Source organism: Lemur catta, unplaced genomic scaffold (genome assembly GCF_020740605.2).
Source record: "Lemur catta isolate mLemCat1 unplaced genomic scaffold, mLemCat1.pri scaffold_65_ctg1, whole genome shotgun sequence".
Lineage (NCBI taxonomy): Eukaryota > Metazoa > Chordata > Mammalia > Primates > Lemuridae > Lemur > Lemur catta.
In genome coordinates this window covers 802,024-828,694 of record NW_025423864.1, presented here as the reverse complement: position 1 = coordinate 828,694, position 26,671 = coordinate 802,024, and the positions used below count along the sequence as shown (strand labels likewise).

The 26,671-nt window shown below is 36.5% G+C and overlaps 1 long non-coding RNA gene across 3 annotated transcripts in view; it reads right to left on the bottom strand.

The window, feature by feature from the left end:
• The window catches only part of LOC123629960, a 32,688-nt gene extending 6,268 nt beyond the window's left edge, over positions 1-26,420 (bottom strand). For 2 of the 3 annotated variants that reach the window (XR_006732459.1, XR_006732458.1), the window contains exons 1-3: positions 25,915-26,420; positions 24,550-24,614; positions 2,374-2,417 (exon numbers count right to left, since the gene is read on the bottom strand). This is a non-coding gene — a long non-coding RNA (uncharacterized LOC123629960). The remainder of the gene's footprint in view (positions 1-2,373; positions 2,418-24,549; positions 24,615-25,914) is intronic. The other variant, XR_006732460.1, reaches the window with a different exon arrangement.
• Between the last annotated feature and the right edge of the window lie 251 nt (positions 26,421-26,671).

Here is a 26,671-nt window from a genome sequence, read left to right as displayed (position 1 = left end):
GGGATTCAAATTTAAATAACCATGTGGACAATGAACCCCCAAGTTAGGAAATTAGCAAAAATAAAGGTGGCTCTAGAAAGGAGTATCACTGAGATGCCCAGAAGAAGCAAATGCAGATCACTCTGGAAGGACATATCCTCACCCAACACACACAATCCCCACACGCACCGCTGCTTCAAAAATAAACGTAAGACCACAAAACACTCAAGGAAACAAGCCACCAGGAGTGAATCAGCCAGACTATACTTTAGTCCTTCAAGATTTCAATAAAAGAACAACTCGATAGGCTGGGTGTGCTGGTTCACACCTGTAATGCCAGCAATTTCAGAGGCTGAGGCAGGAGGGTCGCTTGAGGCCGGGAGTTTGAGACCAGCCTGGGCAACACAGCAAGACCTTGTTCTACAAAAAATAAAAAAAATTAGCTAGGCACAGTGGTGCACACTTGTAGACTCGCACCTGTAGACCCAGCTACTGGGGAGCCTGAGGCAGGAGGACTGCTCGAGACCAGAAGTTTGGGGATGCAGTGAGCTACGATAGTGGCACCACACTTCAGCTTGGGAGACAAAGACCTTGTCTCAAAACAAAGCAAAACACACAAAAAAGAACAACCTGATAAAGTATCTTCAATATGATCAATACCATAAAAAAGGAAGTGAATCCTAAAAAAAAAAGAATAGGATGTCTTGAAAGAATTAATAGATTTCTATTAATAGAATCTAGAATATCTACAAATAAAAATTACAGTAATTAAAATTACTCAATGGATATGTTAGAAAGCAAAGTGGGCAAGACTGAAGAGAGAAGTAGTGAATTAGAATAGAAACTGGAGGAAATTACCAGGCACCAGTATAGAGAGTTCAAGATAGAACATATGATAGAGAACTTAAGAGATGGGGAGGATTGAAGGAAAGGGTCTAAAAGGCATTTTGGAATTAAAAAAAGAAATAGGAGAATGGGGGTAGAGAGACAACATTAAAAGAATTAACGGGTGAAAATTTTATTGAATGAAAATTAAAGGATTGTTAGAATAAAAAATAACATTGAATCATGTGAATAAATAAGAATCCATACATAAATACGTAATTGTGAAACTGCAGACCAAAGACAAAGGCTGTAAAAGCAATTTAAAAAAAAAAAGGAAAAATTCCCCACAAAGAAACTCGGTGTCTAGACTCCAAAGGTCAGAAGCAATGGGGTCCTATATGCACAGGCTGGGGGATGGGGGGCATGAAAACAACCTAATGTACCATTTGATGTACAAAAACTACCCTTAAAGCCAAGGTGGACTTCTGCTTCCAGGACGATGGATAAGTAGTTTTCCCTGTTTCACTCATTAAGTACAACTAAAAACCCTAGATACTATATATGTGTGTGTGTTTATATATTATAGAGAGTTGAAGACAGAACATGTGAAAGAGAGCGTAAGAGATGTGGCGGATTGCACATATACATAAAAAGATGACGCTGCATGGGAGAGAGAAAAAGGCAGACGGGCCAGGGACTTCACAGCCTGAGGGATGCTATGGTGGTGAGTTCCCTGGGTTTTCCTTTTGCCTCATATATCTCAGACTTGAAGGAGAACAAGCTGGTAACCGAGAAATGCCAATGGGTACAGATGAAAAAAGTCCCAACAAAAGCCTGCTCTCTCTAGAAGCTACAGGACCAGGAAAGGGGCAGCTGAACAAGAGAGAAAACTCTTACACAATAACCACTCTCCTCTACCCAAGCATCACAGCAAAAACTATGGCCCACACCAGTAAAGGCCAAATGGGGAGCCTAAACTTCCACCCTGGCAAGGCTAACAAGGCACACCAACACTCCCACAGAGGGGGTGTCAGAGAAGACCAAGTAGGGTGCTGGGGCTTTCTGCTGACTGGGTAGTGAGCTCTTCTGCCCCTGCTACTGTGTCAGGGGAGACCACGGGGAAGGGCACTAGAACATGTTCATCCCCACCCAGCAGTAACAAGAATCCCTCTCACCTGTCAGTGGAGGCCGAGTGAGGAATCTGGACTTCTACCCCCACCTGCTGGTGATGAGGTAGTACCCAAGAAAGGAAGCCAATTAAAAGAGCTAAAAAAGATCCAAGTCTTGTAATGTAATACAAAAATGTCCACGTTTCAGTTGAAAATCCCTTATTATACCAAGAACTAGGAAGATCTCAAAATGAAAGAAAAAAGATAATCAATAGATTCCAACATCAAGTTGACAGAAATGTTAGAATTACCTGACAAAGATTTTTCCTCATAGTTGATCAAGAGAAAATAATTATAGCTACTTATGTGTAGTGTAGTAGCAGCTGCTGCAGCAGCAAGAGTAGGAGTAATTGTAATATTTCAATTTTAAATTTTTTACAAAAAATTATGTGGTTCCAACCTGGTCTCCAAAGTCCTCTGGGAATTTCCACAAAACCACAGGATCTGTAAATAATTGACACACATCCTTAAACAGAGGCAAAAGAACACATTTAAAGCAACAGTCCTGGTTAAATACTCTTAAAATTGTCAAAGCTACTTTAATTATAATTTTTAAATTTCTCTTGAGACATTTACAGTTGATGAGGTTCACTTCTTTTCCTTGATTGAGTTAAATATGTTGAACTTTTAAGGGTTTTAATGACCTTTGGAATACAACAAATGAAATTAGTAACTTAGGCCATCAAAAACCATTACTGTATTTCTTTTAGCAACTCACTTTTTTATTTACATGTCATAAAGATTCTGAACTTTGAATTTTCAATTTTAACTATGCTTACAAAAATATTGGTTTTAATTTGAAAAGAAAATTTTAAATGTGGTAAACATGTAATCACATACATTATAGCCCTCAGGGACTAGTCTAAAATATACAGCTTAAATTTCCATTTAAAATCCCCAATAAAAATTTACAAAAATTGTAATAATGTTTGCTTCATATTGGCTTTAAGAGTCCTAGACTTTGCAGTAATAGGTGAGTTGGCAGGCAGGTATAAGGCAGCTTATTTAAAATACAGTTGGTATTTGCAGGACAGTTCAGAGAAATTTTTCTAATATAGCTAGTAATTTGGTAATTTATATAAATCAATATTGCTTTATAAATATTCACATCAGCTTTTTGTTTTCTTTATTTCTCACAATACTTCTCTTCTGTTTAGCATAAGAAAGTGAAGTTTTAGTTGTAATAATCACTAATAAATATGTTGGTCATACACTTATTTTTTAATTTTGTCAAAAACTTCTGAATACTTTAAATGTCTCTTAAAAGGATAGTGTTTAATAATAGATTATTACTTCTGACAAAAACCTTTGAAAGCCCAAGATAAAATATGAACAACAAGTACAACCTATATGACAGGGTTCGAACTCCACTCCAAGGAAAAGGCCCTGGTGGACCAAAGATCCACACTCCAGGTACTCAACCAATGGAAATCTACAGTTTATTTCTACTACTCCATATTGCTTTTTAAGAAATATTATTTAAGGATGTATAATTTCAAAAGTTTTAATTCCAAACTTTAATAAATGTCTAGCAACATTTTTAGCATGAGCTACTTCCTCCTGTGTTTTTATTTAACAGAATATTTTTCAAATATTTTAACTTAAAAAAAAGCATGCTTTCTAGAATTAAACTTTTTACTTATTAAGGAGTAAAAAGTTCCCATATAAGTTAACATAAATAAATCATTTAAAACATCTTATATGAAAATAATGTATTACAAACTTATAAAGGTAATATTAAATGATTATGTCCTCATGTAAAACAAAATGTTTCCATTTCTAAAATAAATTTGAAATGCATTATTCATCACCATAAAATACTCAAACATTAATGTCCTGTGGATAACTATGTTCCCAGTTGGAAAAAATATACATATGTGGCAATTTTAGCAAAATGGTAGATGCTAAGATCTAAATCTCATAAGACAAAAGTATATGATGGAATCTCCATCAAATAGGAAACAAAAGTTACTACCTTGATAAATTACTACAATAACTAATAGCCACGTAAACAAATCATAATGCAGAAATGTTACATAATGTTCTCATAAACAATGGAATTAAGAGGTTTCACTGTGAATATTTCAAACAACCCTTCTAAACAACTCAACTTTGTAGTTCTCATTTGAGAAAATGTTTGTGACAAGTTTCTTACACGTTGCTGTGCAGCCCTTACCGTCTGCCTGTACTGTTTGCAGCATTTACCTAAGTGTGTTTTCCTGTCTCGCTTTTCCTCATCTATTACTCCACCAGTTTTTTCTGTACACTCTGCTTTTCCACACAGGGAAAACAAGTAAATACATGAAAATAGCATCTACTGGTTTCATCACGAAGTGGAAAATATCCTTTTCTTCTCATTAAATGAATTTTATCCTTCAGCACTCAAAACTTTATTATAATCATGTGCATCCATATTTTGAGATGGATTAACTTGGTTCCTGCCTATGTGATTAGATTTAGAGCACATCTGATGCATCTTTGTGGCAACTTTTCAGAAGTACTGCAAAGGAAGAAACAAAAGAGCTCTGAAAAAAATAATCCGATTCTACAACTTTATGCACAAAGACCGAATTTTCTGTTCCCTGAGGATTACTTTCCAGATACTCAATCTGATCTGGCAATATTAGGTCAATTTTATGCTGATTTTATGAGTGAAAGGATGAGAACCGCTGGTGGGAATAATCGCTGCCAGTGATGACTGATACACACTGCGTTTCCTTCTTGCTAACGTCTACTAGTAATTCAAAAGAGACTCCATATCTTAATTTAAAAAAAAACTTTGCTGCCAACAATCTAGAAACCAAGTAACGATAAAAATATATAACTTCATTTTGACATAAATATTTCTTATTTTAATAAGAAATGTTACAGTGTAGTAAAAAAAAATACAAATTTTTATTAAATTAGTAAATTTGGAAGGTGAATATTTAAAGTATGATTTGTGTGCCACCATCACAAAGATTCCAAATCCATTAAGGGTTTTTTAAAATGTAAAGTAAGATAAATTCAGCAGTATATTCTTTTCTTTCCCAATCAGATATTTCACATTTTCTGGCCCTTAATTAAAAACAAAAGTTAAAATTACTTAGAATACTAATGTGATTCTACTTCACTATAAAATTATGCAGGAAGAAGTTTGTAATTTTCATAAGTGAATAATATTTATTTAATTCTGTAGAATTCAATGATGAAATATACAATATCTTTAAAATCACACATTTGTAAAATTGCAAATCAGAGACTACTTTTGAAAAGGTAGAATGTATCCTATTAGTGTTTTGCATGATTATAGCTTTCTGTACTTGATTTACCTACATTGTAGAATCAGAACTTTAGTGTGAGGAAATTAAAGTCAAAACAATGAGGAGTTTGTCTTAGCCATACAGCTAGCTAATGTCAGAGCCTGGAGCTTTCTTAATTGAGATGTAAAGAATACTTACTTTAAATAATTTCCAATAATTTATACATTTTTGTGGCACATTTAACTTAAGTTCAATTTGTTTCATTGAAAAAGCTATGCGGTACTAAAGAAACGGGAAAAGTCCCTGCCGGGCACTGACCTACGACACCCATGGAAGAAACCTAGTTGTTCAAAGCATTGTCTCAGGCACGGTTATCAGGCAGAAACTCTTCAACTCAACTTGAAAAGTCACTGGCTTAATAATGTCAAAAAACACGACTAATGAAGGAATGAGGTCTTCTAAACATAAATGAGCAGAAATCATTAAAGAAAATGTGTGATTTTTGTTCTTTCACCTGTAGGGATACAATGGTGAACAAAGCAGAGTCCTTACCACTCATAGAAAAGAGGAGCATCAAAACATATAATACAGTAAAATTTTATGGTACTAGCTGCATAGGATGCTGCAGGAGCACATAAAAAGGAAATCTAACCTAAATTAGAGAGCCACTACAGGACTTCAGAAGGAAAGGACAGGAAAATTGACACTCAGGTTAGATAAGAAAATGATGATTTGTGCCATACAGTGGGCAAGGGAAAATGCTACTGAGTGGAGAACCAATATGCGTGAAGTCTTGGAGGTTACAAGAAAACAGAACACATTTTAGAAACTGAAAAAAAATCTAATATATCTAGAATGTAGATTGGGAGGGAGACAACGTCAAGAGATGAAGCTGGATTGGCAAGGAAAGCCACTGAAGCAGACATGGCACAAACCAGGTGAGGAAGAACCACCAGAAAGGTATGGTGAATGCAGCTGGAGTGTGTGTTGTCACGAAGTCAAGGGAACAGAGTGCATCTAAAAGAAATCCTCAAAAATGCTGCAAACATTGAAAAGTGACAACTGAAGAACTGCAACTGTATTTAAAGACATACAGCCACAGTCAGATGGGCTTCAATTAAAAGGCAGGAAGAAGGATGCAGATTTAAGATTATGGAAAGAGTGTGAGGAAAGAGAGACTGTATGGAGGCAATTTATTTAAGAAAGGCTATAAAAGGCAGAAGAAAGTAAAGGTGGGTAGAAAGGTTAAGTGTGACAGATTTGTTGTGTTTTAATTTCAGACGGGCACAGACTTGCACATGTTTAAAGGCTGACAGGAAGTGATGAGCTAGCAGAGCACCAGAGAAAGAAAGAGCCTAAGATCCCTGAGAACACAGCCAGGGCTGGAATCCTGGTCAGGACGGTGAGACGAGCCTTAGACAGAAGCTGGAGGACGTGTGCCATTGTTACAGGAAAAACAGAAGAGAAAGCCATAAATCTAAGTAAATCTGTTGTGGTACAAAAATAAGAGTTTTGTGTAAAAGTTGCTCATTTTTTTTGTTTAGTAGGAAGCTCTCTGCCACCAAAACATGCAAATACATTTTAAAACAGCTATTTTCAGTTGAAGGTATACTACATATATATGAAGACTGTAGGATTGAGAAATAAGATGAAATAAATAAATGGAAGCATAAGTAGAATTATGAAATTAGGCAGCTTAACTTCTGGTCTTCTACCTATGAGTAACACAATGCTTTCCGTCTGTGATCAGACGCAGGTATTGAAAAATAGCGAATCAACTTCCTTCTCCACTTCTCTAAGTTGATTTTAAAAGAACAGTGTCTCATCTGCTTATCCAAGTATCCTATGTAACTATCATTTTCTACATGTGCTAGTATATGAAAAAGCCTGAAAAGCACGAAGTTTAATAACTACAGTTAAAATTATAATTTTTATTACATCTGCAAAGTAGTTTTCAAACCCACTAATCATTGTAATTTTATATTCAGCCTGATTGCAAAAAAGGATTTCAGGAAGTATCTCAATCATTTAGGGCCACAAATGACCTTGGCGAAACCAGAAAGCCAGAGAACCAACACCATGCCATTTTTCCTTGCATGTACCCCAGCAAAACACAGATTTACAGCATTGATGGAAAAATATCACTCATTCTGACAAAGCAGTAATAAAAAAAACACAATATTACAGACTGCACAACATTACAAACGTTAAGACTACAAGCAATAGTGAAAACAAAAACAAATTCATTGCTGAAAAATCTTAAATTCAGACTAAAAATAATCTTGATAAAACATAATCAGATGTGTGTACAAATTATTTTAAAGCTAACATGCAGATGAGAATATAGAATTTTAGTATCCTTTTAAAGGTCTAGTTCAGCAGTTCTCAAACTTTAGCGTGCAACAGAAATGTCTACACATCCACACTGTTGAGTCCTACTCACAGAACTTCTGAGGCTGGTCTGAGAAAACGCATTTCTAACATGTTCCCAGGTGATACTGACACTACTCGTCTAAGCACCAGACTTTGAGAGCTAATAGCACAGATCATGTATCTCTCACAACGATTACCATTATGTGTCACATGTTAAGGAATTTAATACTTCCTGATTGTAAATATTCTTTCTAATATGGCAATAAATAATTAAAAATTCTCTTTATTACATATTTTTTTATTTGACAATAGGTAGATCTTCACAGGGCCAAGAAGAAACACCACCCAGAGCAATTACAGCAGGAAATATTTTTAGAAAGAAAAACACTACCAAAATGTTTTTAAAACCCTTTCTGTGCTAGTAAGTCTACTAATAGGATAATTCTACTTCCATATCCCAAAGAAAAGAATTTTATTTCAAAATTGAGTGTTTTATGACACTGGACCTATATAATTGATGGAGAACTTTAGTTATGTGAACATAAAGATATACTGGCTATTCATTTCCTCTATGTACGTACGCCACATACAGACACATTGACAGTCCATATCTAAACAAGACAGACATCTGTCTGTACCTTTCCATGTCAGATACGTGAGGAAATATTTTTTGCTGTGGTTTCTTAGAATGCTTTGCTTTGTAGAATTTAAGCAATTAAGTTCCAATTTGAACAACAGAAGGGTAAATGCACAGTAGGTGTATCTGTGAATGTAAAAAAATTTAAGGCTTTTGTTTATTTTGTATTTTCACAAAAAGTTTCATTATTTTTTTTTAATTCTCTTTTAATTTATTTCCATTTACATATGTGTGTATATATGTGTATACATATATAGGCTTGAACTCTATAAGTAAATGGATACATAGGTATAGATATATAGACATCCATATATATAGGTATATAGATATCCATTAACTTATAAAGTTTGACTAATTTTTCTGTTTACAATTCTGATGGCAAGATAAATATTTATTTTTTTTTTATTTTTTTTATTTTTTTATATTTTTTTTTTTATTTCAGCTCATCATGGGGGTACATAAGTTTAGGTTATATACATTTTCCATGTCCCACCCATCCCCCCGAGTCAGAGTCCCAAGCGCGTCCGTTCTCATTCTCCAGACAGTGCACCTGGCACTCATCATGTAGTCATACCTCCATCCCCTCCCCCCCCCCACCTCCCCGGGTCTGCACCTTCAAGCATGACCATTCCCCAGAGGGTGTGCAACGCACTCATCATGTAGGCATACACCCATCCCCTCCCCCCACCCCCCATCCCAGTCTGATATCCAATTGGTATCCTTCCCTGATGTACATTTAGGTGAAAAGTTTCATTATATATGGATAGAATCTTAGAATTTTCTGAATGAGAAAGGACCTTAAAGGTACTTTTTACCACTCGGACTTAGGAAAGTTATATTTCATCCTGCGGTTCTGGAGCTAGTAACTATCGAAGCCAAGACTGGAATCCAGGTATCCCGGCTTCTAGCAGGACATCCTCTCTGAAACACGCCGCTGCACGTACAGCACCACACAAGTAAACCCAGTTTGCTCTGGTTGGTTACCTTTGACTTTAATGGTCATTCACTGGACACTAGTTTAAAGTACATTCACACTTAATTATCTACAAGAAGATATTTTCAGCAAAACAAGTATTTAAATTTTTTTTTGTAAAACAATGGCCTAAATCTTACAGACTTCCTCTGAACAATACTTGGAAATCTGTATGTGAAGAAACCTTGTAAAGAATATTAATAGTATTAAAATTAATATCCTCTCAATCTGGAATTAAAATAATTCTTCATATAATCATGTTAAGTTTGACTTACATGCACAAAAACCTTATAGAAATGAAAACATTATTTCAAGATCTTTTACTTTATAACCAGTTGCAAAAATAGAGATCACACTTCTATTTGTTGCTTTATATGATGTACACATTTAAAAGCAAGCAAATTTGGAAATTTGTCCATTTGTTCACCATCCTAAAAATGTACATAAGCAGTGATAGAAATAAAATCTAATGTAATGATCCCATTGTGATTATCTTCATTCTAAAGAGTCATCTGGAAAATCAAACTGCTTCTACTACTGTAAAATAATTTTGGTGCTTTTGAAATGCAAACCATAGAAACAACTTAATGGATAATTCTAGTCGTTCTAAATATTTCTCCCCAGAATAACCTAAAATTAGCATCACAACTCAAAATAAGGAAGCTCTTTTTGCTCATAGATTAGCAAATTCTAACTAAGGTAATGAAAATGAAACTTCTAAGAATCTCATATAATCCATACCGTGTTAGATATATCATTTTACTACTTCCACTCCTTTTAAATAAGACCTATTATAATAAAATGAAAACTCTCATCAATCACCTGATAGAGTAATTCCAAACTTAACCAAACAGGGCTAATGGGTGAGAATTGAATTGAAAACACCTTGACAAAGAAAGCAATTTCTTTTCTTGGCACTCCTCTGAAGCTGTGGGTGATCATGGTAATCAAACCAACAGTAAGGGGCCATCTGTCCCAAGGGCCCTTCATGAGAGTTAAAAAAAAAAATCAACAACAAAAAAGGGAAAGAAATGCTGTTCCACAGATGTTCAATTTTGATTAATCTATGACAAGGAACTTCCAACTGAGAATCAATGTTTTGACATTTTTCAGATATCAATCATAAAAAGCCAACACTAAGTTTTTATAAGAACACAGGGGAAAAAGAAGTTAATAGGTTGCCTGCAGAAAGACGATCTGTCATACAAAACCTGATACACCTTTTAGTCAGTTAAGATGTGCATCCTATCCTAAAGCAATAGCTTTTATTATGATTCCCTTAAAGAGGAAGGAAGACAAGAGGCCATGTTTTAATTTAGCATGAGACAGTGTTTTTTAATAATTCTTCCTACAAGTATGTGATTAAACAAAAAGACAACATGTATTTTTATTCACAATATCCCTTATATTTAACTCTTTGAACTAAAACATTTTAAAGAAACACAGCCTTAGCGTGAAACTTCAGAAATGTAAAATTAACTGACCCTCTCATAAAACAGTTTCATTTTATTCATAACATTTAATTTTCATATTACACCAAAAAATAATTCTGTGTAGAAATGCAAACTTAGTGAAGGCTTTTCCCATATGACATAAAGATAGTTTGAAGTGCAACAGACTCCTGGCACTCCTAGATATAACACACAGTTTCAATAATTTGGAAATAAGCTAAAATTTATGAGTAGAATCATACCTACTATTAAAATGACTCAAAGTTTACTAAGATGAAAATATTTGTAAGCTACATTAAGAATTACTAAAAATATTTTAAAATGAAAATACAATAAAACAAAATATTAAAGAACCAAATTAAGCCATGTGTCACATTTCTTTCAGAATACATCCAAGTTAGGATCAAATTAAATGTAGAATATACTTAAGACTCAACAAATAAATTCACTAAGAAATTTACTGTAAATGCAATAACTACTTATCTTTTTATCTACAAAGCCTAGGAATTAATTTTGTAATCCCAGAGAGATCTCATATCAGGCACAGGACAGAGGCAAATATAAATATCCTCTGGAAGAAGAAATACTCAACTCAGGTCTTGCCAAACATAAATTTGCAATTCAAAATTACTATAGAAAATCTAAACACCTGTGATTATAACCCATCAGAAACAGAATTAAAATATTTTGTTTTGCTCCTGCCTCAAAGGCTTTTGATATTAAAGTTATCTGAAACAACATATATAATAAAAATATCTAAAATGTTTAAAAAAGAAAATAAGGATTCCAAGTATGAGCAAACAATAAGAGATTTTTAAAGACAGATTTTGAAAACTAGAACTTCAAAAATATAATTTTTGAAATTAAAAGCTCAATGGATAGAATAAATAGCAAATCTTATAAAATTGAGAAGAGAAATAGTGAAATAAATCAGACACAAAAGATAGTAAACAGAATGAGGCACAAGGATAAAAACAGTGAGAAACCTAAAGGAGGTTAAGAAAAATGGGGACCAAAATAACAACACAGATCTATTTAGAGTTCTAAAAAATCAGACCAAAGAGAATGGAGTGTGTGTAATGGGGGAGGGAAGAAAATAATATTAGAAGAAATAAAGACTGATTTTTCCAAAACTGGCAAACAACATAAGCTTCAGATTCAGAAAGCACAACAAGCCCAAGCTAGAGCTCAAGAAAGACATTTGAGGCCTGATAACGAAGTTGCAAAGCACAAAATGATGTCGATAACTTTAAAAGTATCCTACAGAGAAAAGAGATAACTAGAAAAATAGACACGTTATTACACTGACAGCAGACTTCTCAATAGCAGCAATGGAAGCCAGAAGACAGTGGAATAATATATTCAAAACCTTTAAGAAAGTATCCTTGTCATTTAAAACCGTGTAAACAGAAATGTAGGCAAAATAAAGATATTTTCAGAAAGACAAAAACTAAAACATGCACCAAGAACAGATTCTCACTAAAGGAGTGTCTAAAGATTGTAACAGCAGGAAAAAAGAATAATTCTCCCTAAGGAAAGTGTAAAATGCAAGAAATCATATATTTCATGTATGCAGACCAATATATACAACAATGTTTATTGAAGCACTGTTTGCAATTGACAAAGTTTTAGAAATAACCTTAAATGTCCATCAATATGAAAATGGTTATATTATTATTATTCTATGACATACTGTACAGCCCTGAAAAAGATTACAGTCTTGAAAAAATTACATTTGCTCATATGAAAAAAAATGTACAAAATACAGTATTAAATGAAAAAAGGAGACTAGATGAAGCCAGAAAGATAAGAGGAAACAAGGAGAACATAAAGAACCTTAAGAGTCATAAAGAAGAACTTGCCTTGAACTCTGGGAAAGGAAGCCACAGAACAGTTTGAGCAGAGAGGTAACATGGTCTCACATATTTCAACAGGATCACTCTGGCTTCTGTGTTGAGCATAAACTGAAAAGTGACAAAATAATGAGCCCAGGTATGAGGCTACTGAATAATTCAAATAATATTTTAAATGAACATCCTGGGAAAAGAACTTTCACCTTATAGATACTAGGACTAGAATTCAGACATATATTGACAATCTGTGGTGAAATAGCAGGGAAGACAGCAAATAATATAAGATTTATAAGATGATCCACCCTCCTGAGACAGAATTCATCCCAAGAGCAATAGAGGCCTATGAGTCAGAGGGAAACTCTCCCAGTGGATTACAGCGGGTGTTTATGAACCTGATCTAACTCAGGGACCTTGTCAGCAAGCGGGCACTGTGGAAAGTGTTTCATAGAATGACTAATGAGCTTTAGGTCTGCAGAACTTCAACACAGACCATAAGAAGCTGCCTCCCTACTCCGCAGGGACTGGACTCACAGTCCGGGCTGTGAAGGATCAAGTGGCGCTGAAAGTACAAAGGACCCGCAACACCATCACGAATGGCAGCCCAGGTGACAAGAGCAGTAGCAGTGACACAGGGTGCACTTCAAACAGTGCTCGAAGGTGATGGCACGCGTCCCTGCCAGCACCAGCCAGCGTCACCAGCATCATCCTGGTGGAGCACCAAGCAAGGTCTGGAGAGACGACTGCGTCAGTCATACGGAGACGACTGCAGGGACAGGCATGAGGCACAGCAGCTGAGGGAGACGAGCGATTCCTCCACCTGTGAGACGCCCCTGGGGGACCACGGACATAGGAACCAAAGTGAACACCTCAAACTGGACTAAGACCCAGAAGGCGCTCAGATAAAGGTCATCAAGCTGCAACAACTGAGTCTGAATTTCAATGTGTCATCTCCACCCTCAAGTTAGTGATGCCTATGGACTTGTGGGCAACACTTTTAAAATATCTATGATAAAATTAAGAAACTTGTTAATGACAAAGTATAATGATAAGCAAAACAAGCATAACCCAGGTATTATATTTCAGGTCTCTCTTGCTATACTATGAAAGAAGTAGAGATGTGAACAAATATTTCACTCTGTTACTAATTAAGCATTTTTTTAATTCTAAAATCTTCCCTGATAGCATCTTCCTTAACTAATAATGAGTTTATACCATTAACCTTTGAGGTCAATATTATGATTGGTAAATATAACACTGATATTGGCAAAAAGAATCATTTCCTTGTAGGGACAGAAAGCTGTTAGTCTGAACATGCTTACCAATTATTAACTCCTAGAGTAATTTTCACTCATTTTTCCTAAAACACATAATATCAAGTTACTGGGTATTATATTAGAAAGACCTTGCTAGGTATTGAGAATAGAAAACAGTGATCTGGTTTTGAGGCCAACTAGACTGAATTCTACTTCTATAATACACAGACTGCAAGAGCAAACACAATTTCACACGGATTATTTGTCACATGAGTTTACCTATGAAAATAACCACGTACTGGAGATTACAGGCTAGAGGGGTCACAAGAGGCCTTGTTCCCTCTCCCTGCGTGTCCGGCTCCTTCACATTACACCAAACTGGGTGTATCCATTTACACTCCGCACACACACTACCACGAACCTCCCAAGTTTCCCTCCTGCAGTGTCCAATAAATCTAATGGTTCAAAGTTCTTCCCAGTAGGATGGTCTGAGTGCAGTGGTATTTACAACTAATTGATCACAACCAGTTACAGATTCCTTTGTCCCTTCTCCACTCCCATGGCCTCACTTGACCAGTCTTAAAAAGTTCTTCCCAGTAGAACAGACACTGGAGACTCGGAGGGGCAGGGGGGTGGAAGGTGGGAGGTGGGAGAGGGGTGGGAGATGAGAAATTACCTAATGGGTACTAAGTACACTCACTAGGTGAAGGTGACATAAAAAGCCCAGACTTCACCACTATGCAATATGTCCATGTAACAAATCTACACACGTACCCCACAAATCAATAAAAATTTTTAAAAAATAAATAAAAATTCTTCCCCATGTCCAACTAAATCTCTCACAAGAGAACTTAACTCTTTTCTCTCTTGTTGAAAAGCTGGAACATCACCACATGTAATTTAAAACAAACCCAAAAGCTGTTACTGAAACTCTATTTCCCGTATCTCACAAATTATTTCCTCTACATAAATGTGGCAGTTCTCAACCCTTTCTGTTCATTAAATTGCCTAAGGAACATCATTTAAAAAAGAAAAAGGTGGCCTCTTTACCCTATCCCATACCATACTAAATGTCTGCAATTAATTTTTGTTTAAAACTCCCCAGGTGATTCTAATGTGTAGCGTTGGCTGGGAACAACTACCTCAATCTTTCTGGAAAAAAAAAAAAAATTTCAGCCTTTTTTCAAGCTTCAGGTGTTTCAAACTAGACTCAAAACTACAACATAATACATAATTCCACATGTAAAACATTAGTGTTTTTTATAGATGTTCATAAGCATAAAGCAAAATTTCGTATCTTAAGCCAAATTTTTCCAATGACTTCATTACACCATTCCCTTAGTGTCTAAACTGATCATACCCTTCTCACTCTACTAATGAAACCCAGGCACCAAAGCTGAAAATCTCAGAATCAGCCTTAACACACCTTCTTCATCCTCTACATCTAATCGGCTGCTAATCATGTTAGTTCTTCCTTTGAAATGTAGTTCTCATCCATTCCTCTTCTGTCATATTCTAACCCTACTCTAAATTCTTACTAACTAGTCTGGCTGACACTTAGCTCTTCTCATCCCACTGCCACTAAATTAATTCCTTAAAATAGTGTTGTCCTTTGTCTTGCTTTTTAGAAACAGGGTCTCGCTCTGTTGCCCAGGCTGAAGTGCACTGGCACAATCATAGCTAACTAGAGCCTTGAACTCCTGGGCTCAAGCCATCCTCCTGCCTTGGCCTCCCAGGGTGCTGAGATTATAGGTATGAACCACCCCACACCCAGCCTAAAATAATGTTATTATGCCCCTGTTCAAAGAAAAATATTCAGTGGCTTCTCACTGCTTACACTGAGAAAACCCAATTCCTCAATCTATGTTGGTATTTAATACCTCAAGTAGAATATTCAAATTTTAACACAATAAATAACTCTACATATTAAGACCAGTCAATGTAGCAAACTTGGCACTTCTGACCCAATTCCATCCTACCTAAAATTTATTTCCCTCTACATTCCAATATAAATTTTCTATTCAATCCAGGCATCCAGTCTTTCACGTACATAAAATGACAAATTCCAAGGATTTACTCATACTTCAATACATGCTGTACCCCCTTCCTCAAATACTATGTTCACTTTTATCTGTATCTCCAAATTCTTTGCACTATTCTGGACCATTGCTGTGAGGCCTTCCCAAAACACTGCAACCTCACGGACGGTCTCACTTCCAGGCAATACATATCATCTAAGCCAGTTATTTTGAAATATGTTATACTGCCTTACACTTCTACTTAACTATTTTATATTTCCTCACTTAAATAAAGATCCTGAAGGCAGAAATCATGTTTATTATTTTTTCTGTATACTTCATAAAAGCAGTCTTTCCAATTTTTTTCATGGAATTTATTTTTCATTCCTTCCAGCCAATGGAAATATATAATGCATATAAAATTCTTCCCTATCATATCACTTTTTTCAGAGTAAATCTCATGACATTAATATACTTATATCAACGTGCTTAGTTTAAGTAGCTAGCCTACTTTAATATGTCTGATCAATTCTGATTTAAAGGCAATATAATGAATCAAATACTTGTTGATATCAAAGAGAGTCAAGTGTTCCACCCTTATATGTTTTCACTAAAGATAACAAGCAAATGAACAGGGTAAAGCCATCACTAATTAAGAAAGCACCACGCTTCAAGAAATAAATGGTCAATTAAACAGTAATTACATAGAATAAATAGTAATTATGCAGAATTGTCCTTGGACATTGGCTGCTGATGTGTTTTAGTTAGCCTCCGTAACGTTGAACACAAGTTCTCAAACTTTTTGGTCTCAGGAATTATTTTTACTCTTAAATATCACTGAGGTCATCAAAGAACTACTGTTTAGGTGAGTTACTGCAAATGATGTTTACTGTCCCAAGTACACACTTCATCAGTCATTGGAGCAATAACTTCATCCCAAATCCTATAGAAAAGTCCACCACCTACTTGTGAAAATGGGAGTAAAAAAGGCTAATAACATATCAGGATTATCATGAAAATAGTTCTGACCTCACAGAACCCCCAAAGGACTCCAGAGGATCCCCACAGCCCCCCAGACTCCATGTGGAGAAGCACAGGCATAACACAAAGAATTTAGAAAACAGCATAAAATCATGTCTAAATGTCGCATAAGCTTTTAAAAAATTAAGATCTTCTTTAAAACCTATGAAAAAGTCAAGGTATAATTATTTATTTGTTACATAAATATATTCCCTCTTTATAGGTAGAAGGGAGAAAAAGATTTCAAGGTGAAATGCCTTTAGAGCACACAGGTGTACCCACACATATAGATGCAGGTGGTGTAAATCAGTGCAGTGAGCCTGCAGGAAACAACACGAGGATGCAGTAAAAAAGAGACCCCAGACCCCTTCTCAAGAAGGCAGCATCATCCAGCTCCAGCCACGTGGAAAGTGGGCCCAGTGTTGACAGACACTGTGATTTTTCAAGAAAAGCTAGAATTTTTATGAAAAAAAAAATCACCTAATTTTATATTGGGAAAAATAATTAAACATTTCATGAATACCATGTGAGCCTACATACACACATTGCCTAGAACAGTGCCTGACACTTCGGAAGCCTTACGTCATTAACTGTCATCATATTCAGTACTGTCAGGCAAAAGGGGGAAAATGCTAAGACACAGATGCAGACATTTGGCCATGGTGAATGGAGATAATGCATGAGGCAAAATGACTGGCTGTTATTTTTTCTTTATCTTCACATAAATCTACCTCATTCCACCCCCAGGACCTTCCTAAGTCTGGTCACTTGTTTTACACCATCCTTGCGTACTTCTGTCTTAAGGAATGATTCCTTATCAAATTTTCATCAACTATTTATTAGCTGAAAACTTAGAGCGCTGCACAGTAGCTCACCGCCCACTCCGACCTAACGTGTACATTTCACGTGTTTCACCTCTTGTCTCTTTCCTTCAGCTCACTGCCACCTTCTACTTTCTACCCTTTTTCTTCGCCCATACCTCTTTATCACTGGATAGCCAGCACAATCTCTAGCCTCTGTTTCTCCCCCTCTTTCTCCTTTTCTGTTTTTCAGAGTAAAAGTGAAACGAGGCAACCACGGGAACAAGCACCTCATACTACCAAAGGGAGTCAGAGCAAGAGGAGAGTCATCACAAGATGACACCACAGCATCCTGCACCTTAGAACAGCCGCAAACAATACAACACAAGCAGCTGCTCACCCACGTCTACACGTGGTTACTCTCAGGAATAAGTTACATACACTAACACAGCCAAGCAAAGAGCCCAAGTGCAGAAAACCTTAATTATTGTTCAAGACTGATATCTGATTGACAGAAGGAGAAGCAATTGGTCCAGATCGATAGGTCCAAGCCAGCAGGTGACACAGGGATTAGCACCTTAACTTCCATCAGTTCTAAATGGATTATAACTAAATTCTCAGTATTGATAACTAATATCAATATAAGATCAGACAGAAATCTCCAAATTCTTTTTACACTAGAACTACAACCATTTCCTACCCGGACTTGTATACTATTTCATAACAACACTGACCACCTGAAGACCTGTATGTACTAACAGAATAGGCACCAAAATGCCACAGACCAAATAGGAGTCTTAATATGTACCAGAGACGTGCTCTACTCAACTTTTCTATTTCTGCAGAGATACACGATCATATTAAATAAGGAAACTGGGGAAAAATGAATAAAAAGGATCCAGATTTTATTCTCGTATAATGAAATAAATATTCATACCTTGACAAAAGTCCGTAATGCAGCTTTTTAATTAGGGAAAAAGAGCAAAAGACAAACATTACATATCTATTGTTTCCTGCATTTATAGTGTGGTCTGCAACATATACTTTCCAAATTAAGAAGTTTAAATATATGTTTAAGTACTGTAAGTCAAAAGACACAGTTGGAAATACATATGTACTATCAGAACTCAAGTATCCATCGCTGACAGTCATCTGCTTGACCTGTTTTCATAAACACAACACACAGACCTCGATGAGTGTTTCTCCTCCTGCTCTTCTACCTTACCCAACACTTTTCCCCTCTTACTGGCTTATTTTGCAGTCAGAGGTTAAACTGTTAACCCTTCACCTTCCAGGAAAGTTTTTTTTCCTCTCTTTATAATTTTTCACAGTGTGCAGCAGTCGGATTAGCTCCTCTCTTGGAGAACAAAAGCTGTGTCTTTTGTCTTCCTTGTTTGTGCCTGGAGCCCTACATCAGAGGAAGCTGCTCCTACTCAACACGCACAATGATGAGATTGTGAGGAAACGAAAGCCTGGCCTCTCGGTGTCTAGACTCTCACCCAACCAGCTAGCCAGAGAAAATCCTGTCAAGCACTCAGCTGAAAATTAACTAAGGTATCCTGTTGAGAACCTGATGAAGATGTTATGTGACCACACGGTAAAACTTTCCATTGTTGCACATAAAGATAAGAGAAAAACCTTTAGAACTCAATGCTTTAACAATCTTGGTCACCAATTCACACATGGGTCAGTAAATGTATTTTACTAACATACAACCCCTTCCTCTATACGCTCTCTTAAAATAATGCACAGGCTTATTTATGACATTCTAATCTCCTGCACTTAAAAATCTAACTAAAGGATACATTCAAAAATATTACAATAGACCATTTTTTATTTGCAGTTTTTATATTAGATATTTCTCGTTAGAAAGTTTACTATTGTGTTTATCGCTGAAGGAACTGGTTAAAATGCAGAAGTCAAAAGAAAACTGTCATATCTTTTCACATCCCTTAATATTTATATATTTTACAAGTTTTTAATATTGAACAAAAGACAAATAGTAAACCAAAAGCAGATATTCAATTAAAGCTTTAAAACAGAAGTAAAGTCATACATAAAACAAATCATACTTATAAAAACTATTTGTAAATTTTTTTAACCTGTAAAATGTTAAACACATTAAACAAATTTAAATTTGGTCATATGATGTCAGTAGAAAAACAATTCCCTTAAGTATGTTAAGTTATGGGTGAGTTCATGAATATTTACAATGATTATGGGGAGGACTACAGTTTTTAAAATATAACCTTATAATTCACATCCATGGAAACAACTAATGCTGAAAATTATTAAGTGAAAACTTATTATATATGATTATAATCATATTAAATAAGCTCATAGTGAAATCTGAAACAAAATGCACAAAAATAGATATTTTTATGTTATTGGTATAAAAAGAATCTTTTTCCTTTTTTCAAAATTGTCCATAATATTTAACATGAATAATGTAAAAAATAAACTGTGCAGAATAATCAGAATAGTTCAAAAGGCTACAATGGATAGGAATTCATGAGAGGTAAGAGTGCAACCACTGACTATAGTATTCAGAATTCAAGAATAAATCATGGGTTACATAGTTCATACAGTAATATAAATTGATTCCCCAAATTTTAGGAGAAATATAAACATGCCCTTTTTTAACCTATAATGATGATTAGCCTGACAACTTCAATAGGTCATGACCAACAAACTTCACAAAAGAAATAAATTTATTCTTATGAGGAAAAAAAAATCAATGCTTATACATAGCAGATGTCTGATTTGGAGAAGTATGTGCTATTCTTTTAAGAGTCACATGAAAATTGGCCGGGCGCGGTGGCTCACACCTGTAATCCTAGCCCTCTGGGAGGCCGAGGCAGGTGGATTGCTCGAGGTCAGGAGTTCGAGACCAGTCTGAGCAAGACCCCGTCTCTACTAGAAATAGAAATAAATTATCTGGACAACTAAAAAAAAAAGTATATATAGAAAAAATTAGCTGGGCATGTTGGCACACGCCTGTAGTCCCAGCTACTCGGGAGGCTGAGGCAGTAGGATCGCTTAAGCCCAGGAGTTTGAGGTTGCTGTGAGCTAGGCTGATGCCACGGCACTCACTCTAGCCCGGGCAACAAAGTGAGACTCTGTCTCAAAAAAAAAAAAGTCACATGAAAATCTAAGCCTGGCAAAGAACACCATTTAAATTGAGGACTTTGGAACAAAATGCATAAGCAATGACTGGCAGGAAATGTTAAATATTTCATTCCTACTTCTGTAGAAAAAAAATGTATACAAAATTTAACAAAATTAAAAGGAACATTTGATAAAACAGAAAAATATAAGAAAATAAATTTAGTTAAATCTATATATGTATAATAGTTAACAGAATGGTACAAAACCTAAGATTAAATAGATCTATCATGCCTATCATTAAATATCTTTTCTGTCCATGAATTATGCCTAAGTAAAATGATGGAAAAGAGACAACCAATTAACCATGACTCTTAAAAATCAATATTGTATGTACGTTCAAGACATGAAGGAAACATTTACCAATGGTAATTTCTAGAATATGGGATTAGGCATGATTTATATTTTCTTGTATATGCATGTCTTTATTTTCCAAATTTCCATCAGTAAGTATGCATATATACTCATAAATATACTATATATTAATACATCCATCAGCATTAGACTACTATCATAGTTAATAGAAAAATTATTTTATAGAGTAACTTAACTTTGGAAACAAGAATGCTTTATAACAAAACATTCTTATTTGAAAGTACTTCTGTATAGTCACTTCCTCCAACAAACCAAAAATCAAGAATTTCAATGCTTCCTTTAAAAATTTAAATTTGATCTGGCTTATGATAAAATATATTAACTTTCCAACTTCTAAAAATTTAAGAAAGCTTAATGTTAGAAATAAATCATTCTGAGAATAAATGAAGCACAAGGGAAGAAAAGGAAGAAGAAAATATGGGAGAAACATAACGGAAGGCTACAAAAGAGAATGCTATGGCATGATGGAGGCCAGTCAAGGTTTTTCCTGTAAGAACTAATTTTTAGCTAATATGTGACACTTTTATGAAGCTTGTTCACAGTTTTAAGTGCTTTTCTACTACAAATGTAACTGGCCATTTTTGGCCAGCTGAGCTAGAATTAGCACAAAGAGTAACTCCATTCCCACCATTCTTCCCTGCTGTCTCTTTTTAAATCCATTGATACGTACAGCAGCTTAAGTTTAGAAATTAGATAAGTAAGGGTTTGCATCAGAGGTGAAGGATGAAAAACAAAAGGAAGAACAAAAAACAAGTTTGGGCCAATAACGTGTCCAAGCTGCTTGGACTGGGGTGAGCTCCTAAAATCATACAAGATGCCGATTCAGTACAGGCATGAGTGGCCAAATGATGGTTGATCTACTTAAATGTTTTTTCCCTTTTCCCTCAGCACTCGGTCATAAAGTTAAAGATGACATTTTCCAATCTCCCTTATACCTAAGTAGTATCACTGTGTGACTAAGTTCTTAGCAAGGAAAGTGACGTATCAAATTTTCCCCTACCTTGCCTAAGAAATTTCTTCCCTTAAGTATTTCTCTTGCCTGTCCTGTGGCTTAAACTTGGACACAGTGACCCAGCTTTGAATGCAGATGAAAATAACAGTCTAAGGGCTGGGTATAGTAGCTCACATCTAGCACTTTGGGAGGCCAAGACAGGAAGAGTGGTTGAGGCCAGGAGTTCGAGATGAGCCTGAGCATGCATGAGACCTCATCTCTACAAAAAACAGAAAAATTACCCGGGTGTGGTAGCACGCATCTGTAGTCCCAGCTACTCAGGAGGCTGAGGCACGAGGATCACTTGAGCCCAGGAGTTTGAGGTTGCAGTGAGCTATGATGATGCCACTGCACTTTAGCCTGGGCGACAGAGCAAGACCCTGTCTCAAAAAAAAATAAAAATAAAAATAAGTACTGACAGTTAAATAGGAATATTCCAATAACTTTTTAAATAATTTCTGCACTTTATCCATTTAAGATTTAGCGATAAAACAGAAAATTGAGAAAACATTACATAAACACTCAATTCAACATAAAATTTTACTTTTACTCTTACAGATAGCATTACTTTTAGGGCACAAAAAGTTGTAACTTGTTAGACACTAAAATATTAGTTATCATACTACTTAAGTCCTTCTTCAAAAGAAGAAAGGGTACTGGTTTTTGCATGGGTGAGTTTAGCTTTTAAAAAAAATCTTTAGAATTTTGTGCCAATTAGCCATATAGAATGTATTAATCGCAACCTAGAGAAACCAAAATTGCTTACTTTAATCATTTATTATATTTCAAATTTTACTAAGCTGGATAAACTTAAAATACACATGAAGATGTTTCTAAAAACTAGTGATTTAAACAGTAACAGCAGAAAGACAGTAATAAAAGCATGGCAGGAATAGAAGATACAAACTGGAATGACCAGTTCATGAACAGTAGGAACCGGTGAAGGGAGGAAGGAGGGAGTAAACCACTCACAAGTCTTTATGAAAAGGTAACAACCTCTCTTACTCGTGCATAGATTGAATGTTATATAAGGCAGACTGATCTATCTTTCAAGATCACTTTAGCATGAATTTAAAGTTATGGAAAATCCACATTTTCCAAATGAATTTAGCCTATTTTACCAACAACATCAGGTGAGCATTATTCCACACACCTTAGGTAATGCTATGATTATTTTCAAGATTAATTCATAACAAATACACTACAGAATAGATTTAAACTGGAACTGAAAAAATAATATATCCATTTGAGTACCCATTCTGCAAAGAGGACTTCATTGGGCCTGGAAAGAATGCAAATGGACAAACTTTACTCCATGTAGGACAACACAAAATAACTTCTTTAATCAGAGAATGTTCCCTGCAACTTAGGATCACTCTCTGCCCGTGGACATACCTGACAACAGCAGCAGTTCAAATAGGCCAGAGGTGCAGCAGGCAGGGCTGGTGGAGCCAGAAATGTGGTGACTTCCTACCTAAAATTAGCTGTGCCCATTTCACCACAGCTGGGTGGGGCTCCTCTATTTTAAGGTGTACAGCTCTAAACTGCTTAAGAGAAGATAATTGCTGGCTGGTTTCTGGAGATAAGAGTGTCAGTAAACTTTCCACCAAGGCTTTAGGATAGCCCACTAGTCTCCACAAAACCCCACACTTAACCATCATGCTGTCCAGGATCTGAGTGCACTACAAGGAAGGTCCTACACTGGAGATATCCATGAAGATGCACCATGCAAAGAAATATTAGAAGAATAAGCAAGGAGACATTCTTCATTCTTGTCTGCTACCCATGCCCACACATACACATGCACATGTACAATATAGCAAATGTGGGGGGAAATTATAACAATCATGATATTAAAGTACTATACTCTCATATTTTCAGGAAATCATACAGAACTGACAACTGAAACCCTTCCAAGTAATGTGACGCCATTGTTTCTCTCTCTCTGAAAGTGCTATGCCACTGAAGTAAATCCAGCCCAAGGTGCTACTCAGTCTACATTCTGCATTCCAGAAACATTAGAAGGGAATTGGTGTAGCTTCCGTTGATACTGGCAGAGAATCTGCCTTAATGTTTTTAAAAAGATGCTAAATTTTCAAACACAAATGAAAGAAAATGAAAAGACAAACCCTTTCCCAAAACTAACAGTAACTTTATCAATGAATCATGGTAAAGTTGAGTTGTAAGTTATATGGGCTTAACACACACCTGAAATTCAAGCTGCACAGATAACATTCATGATTTCTATATCCCCAAGGCAAAGACCTAGCATCTATGTTACTACCAGAAACCTGAGACACTCAATGCAGAATACACATTTAGTACTATTATTTTCTGATACTATCATGTTCCAGTACTCCACAATGTTAACACTTGCTTTGACAGACTCAATCAGTTATTTGAAGAATTTACAGAACACACATACCTTCATTTTCAGAGCCATGACATTTCACTTTCAATACCAAGTCAAAGGTTCTTTCTGGATTGGCCCTAAAAAAAAAAAAAAAACTTTGTTATATTTATTTCCTATAACAAATAAGCATCTCCATAAAGCTTGTATTTTCTTAATTCTAAGACTAATCTTGTTCTTACCTCTACATATTAAATGTAACTATATGACTACAGTATAGCAGAAATAACAATGAAAATGTTTCTCAGATTAGAAATTTAAGATTACTGATATTTAGGAGCTGAGATCTGAGACTTGGGGCAAAGCATTTAACCTCTGAGACTATTTTCTTACCTTAAAAAAAAAATAAAGTGCCTTGTCCACTTCACAGAATAATTGTATTACAAGTCAAATAATATATGGGCAATTACATTATAAATCAAGTGCTGTATAAATGCAAATCATCGCTTTTATCTTATTGCATCCAAAATTGGAAGGCCAGTGTGTCCCTAAGTGTTTTTAGATCCTGCCAATGGAGCTTAACACAAGCTCTCAGCCTTTCTTCCAAGGACTTGCAATCTGAGTGTAAATGACGAATACCTGGCTCCACCTGCCACGTTCTATTGATAGATCACCATAGGACATTTGTAAAGGTCCACGAATGGGATACTTTGCATATACTTTCCTTGAGATGTATTTACGGTACTTAGGCATGTTTAAAGTAGCAAACTATTCAGAGACTCGAAAGATAACAAAAAAAGACTTCTTTCATACCAATTATCATTGGGGAAACTGGACATCAGCCCCCAGATTAAATTTTCCCGCTACAAACTGTAAGGCTGATTTGCATCAGTCAGAACTTACTGTTTTTACTAACTTGCCACACGTTTAACCTATTCATTGGTTAAATTTCAAATTGTAAATTGAAATCTATTAAGACACTTTTTTTTCAAAACAGAGTTCTGTTTTATCTCTCTTTCCATCAGAGGGTAAAAAAATAGGCCTAGTCTGATACCACAAGTCCAAAGTGTTACCATCTTTCAGTTATTCCTGCTGACGAGACTTTAGTGTCTCTGTATTACACATTGGCTGTTTTTAACACGTACCTCCTTCAAGAAAATAAAGCCAGCTCTGACTTCTAAATAAATACTGATTTTTAGAAAATTTTTGTTACAAGACATGATCTAGAAACATAGAAAGTGACAAGCCATATAAATTAATTCACAGATACACATTTCCTCAGCCCTCCCACCATTAACCGGTTTCAGTGGGAAAAAATCTCAACTCTGATTCCTTCTGCAGCCTCCCGGGTGGACTTACTCCCCCTTTCCACCAGATGTCAAACAATGAAAACAGTTCCAAATGACACAATTTTCCTATTTGCCTAATGCCCTTTAGTACCTCTCTTAGGGGTAAAAGTTAAACATTGGTTCAGTCATGCTTCTGTGAGATCCGAAAGGCCGTTCCCAGTGACGGGAACACACGAGCTCACGGGGCGCGGGCGGCGGGAGGCGGCGGGGAGGGGGATTCTCCCCGGAGTTTCAGGAGGGAAATGCGCAGCTCACGCCTCCGAGACACCTAGAAACAAAGTCACCATCGTTATTAAACCGCTTTTTACCCAATCTCCTGAAGTAACATAGCCACTGACGGATACTGTAGCGCACACACAAAGTGCCGTCTAGTCGCGTGGCATTTGCGGGCACCGTGCAGACCCGGCGCCTCGTCCACAAACGTCAGAGGCCAAGTTAACGAGAAGAAACTGCAGAAGGAACAGCGAGACACACTGGTCAATGCAAGTCAGAAAGACACGGTGACCTGGATGCTCAGAAAGCGCTTCAAATAGCGACCGCTCCACCTCAACGCTCCTCCCTCCCGGAGCCTCACAGGGCAGCGACCGTCCCGCCGGACACACCTGGGACGGGCCGGTCCCCTCAGCGGGCGGCGCCGCGGCCGCCCCTCCCCCCCCCCGACGCGGCGACACCGGCGCTCCCACCGCCGCGCCCTGGCAGCGCCGACCCGCCGGCCTGGAAGCCGCTGCCCCGGGCGCCGGGGTCGCGCCGCCGGGCAGGGGGCTCCTCACGGCCGCGGCGGTGGCGGTGGCGGCGGGCCCACGTCCGCTGCGCCCCCGGCGCCTGCCCGCCCCCCACCCCCCAAAGCC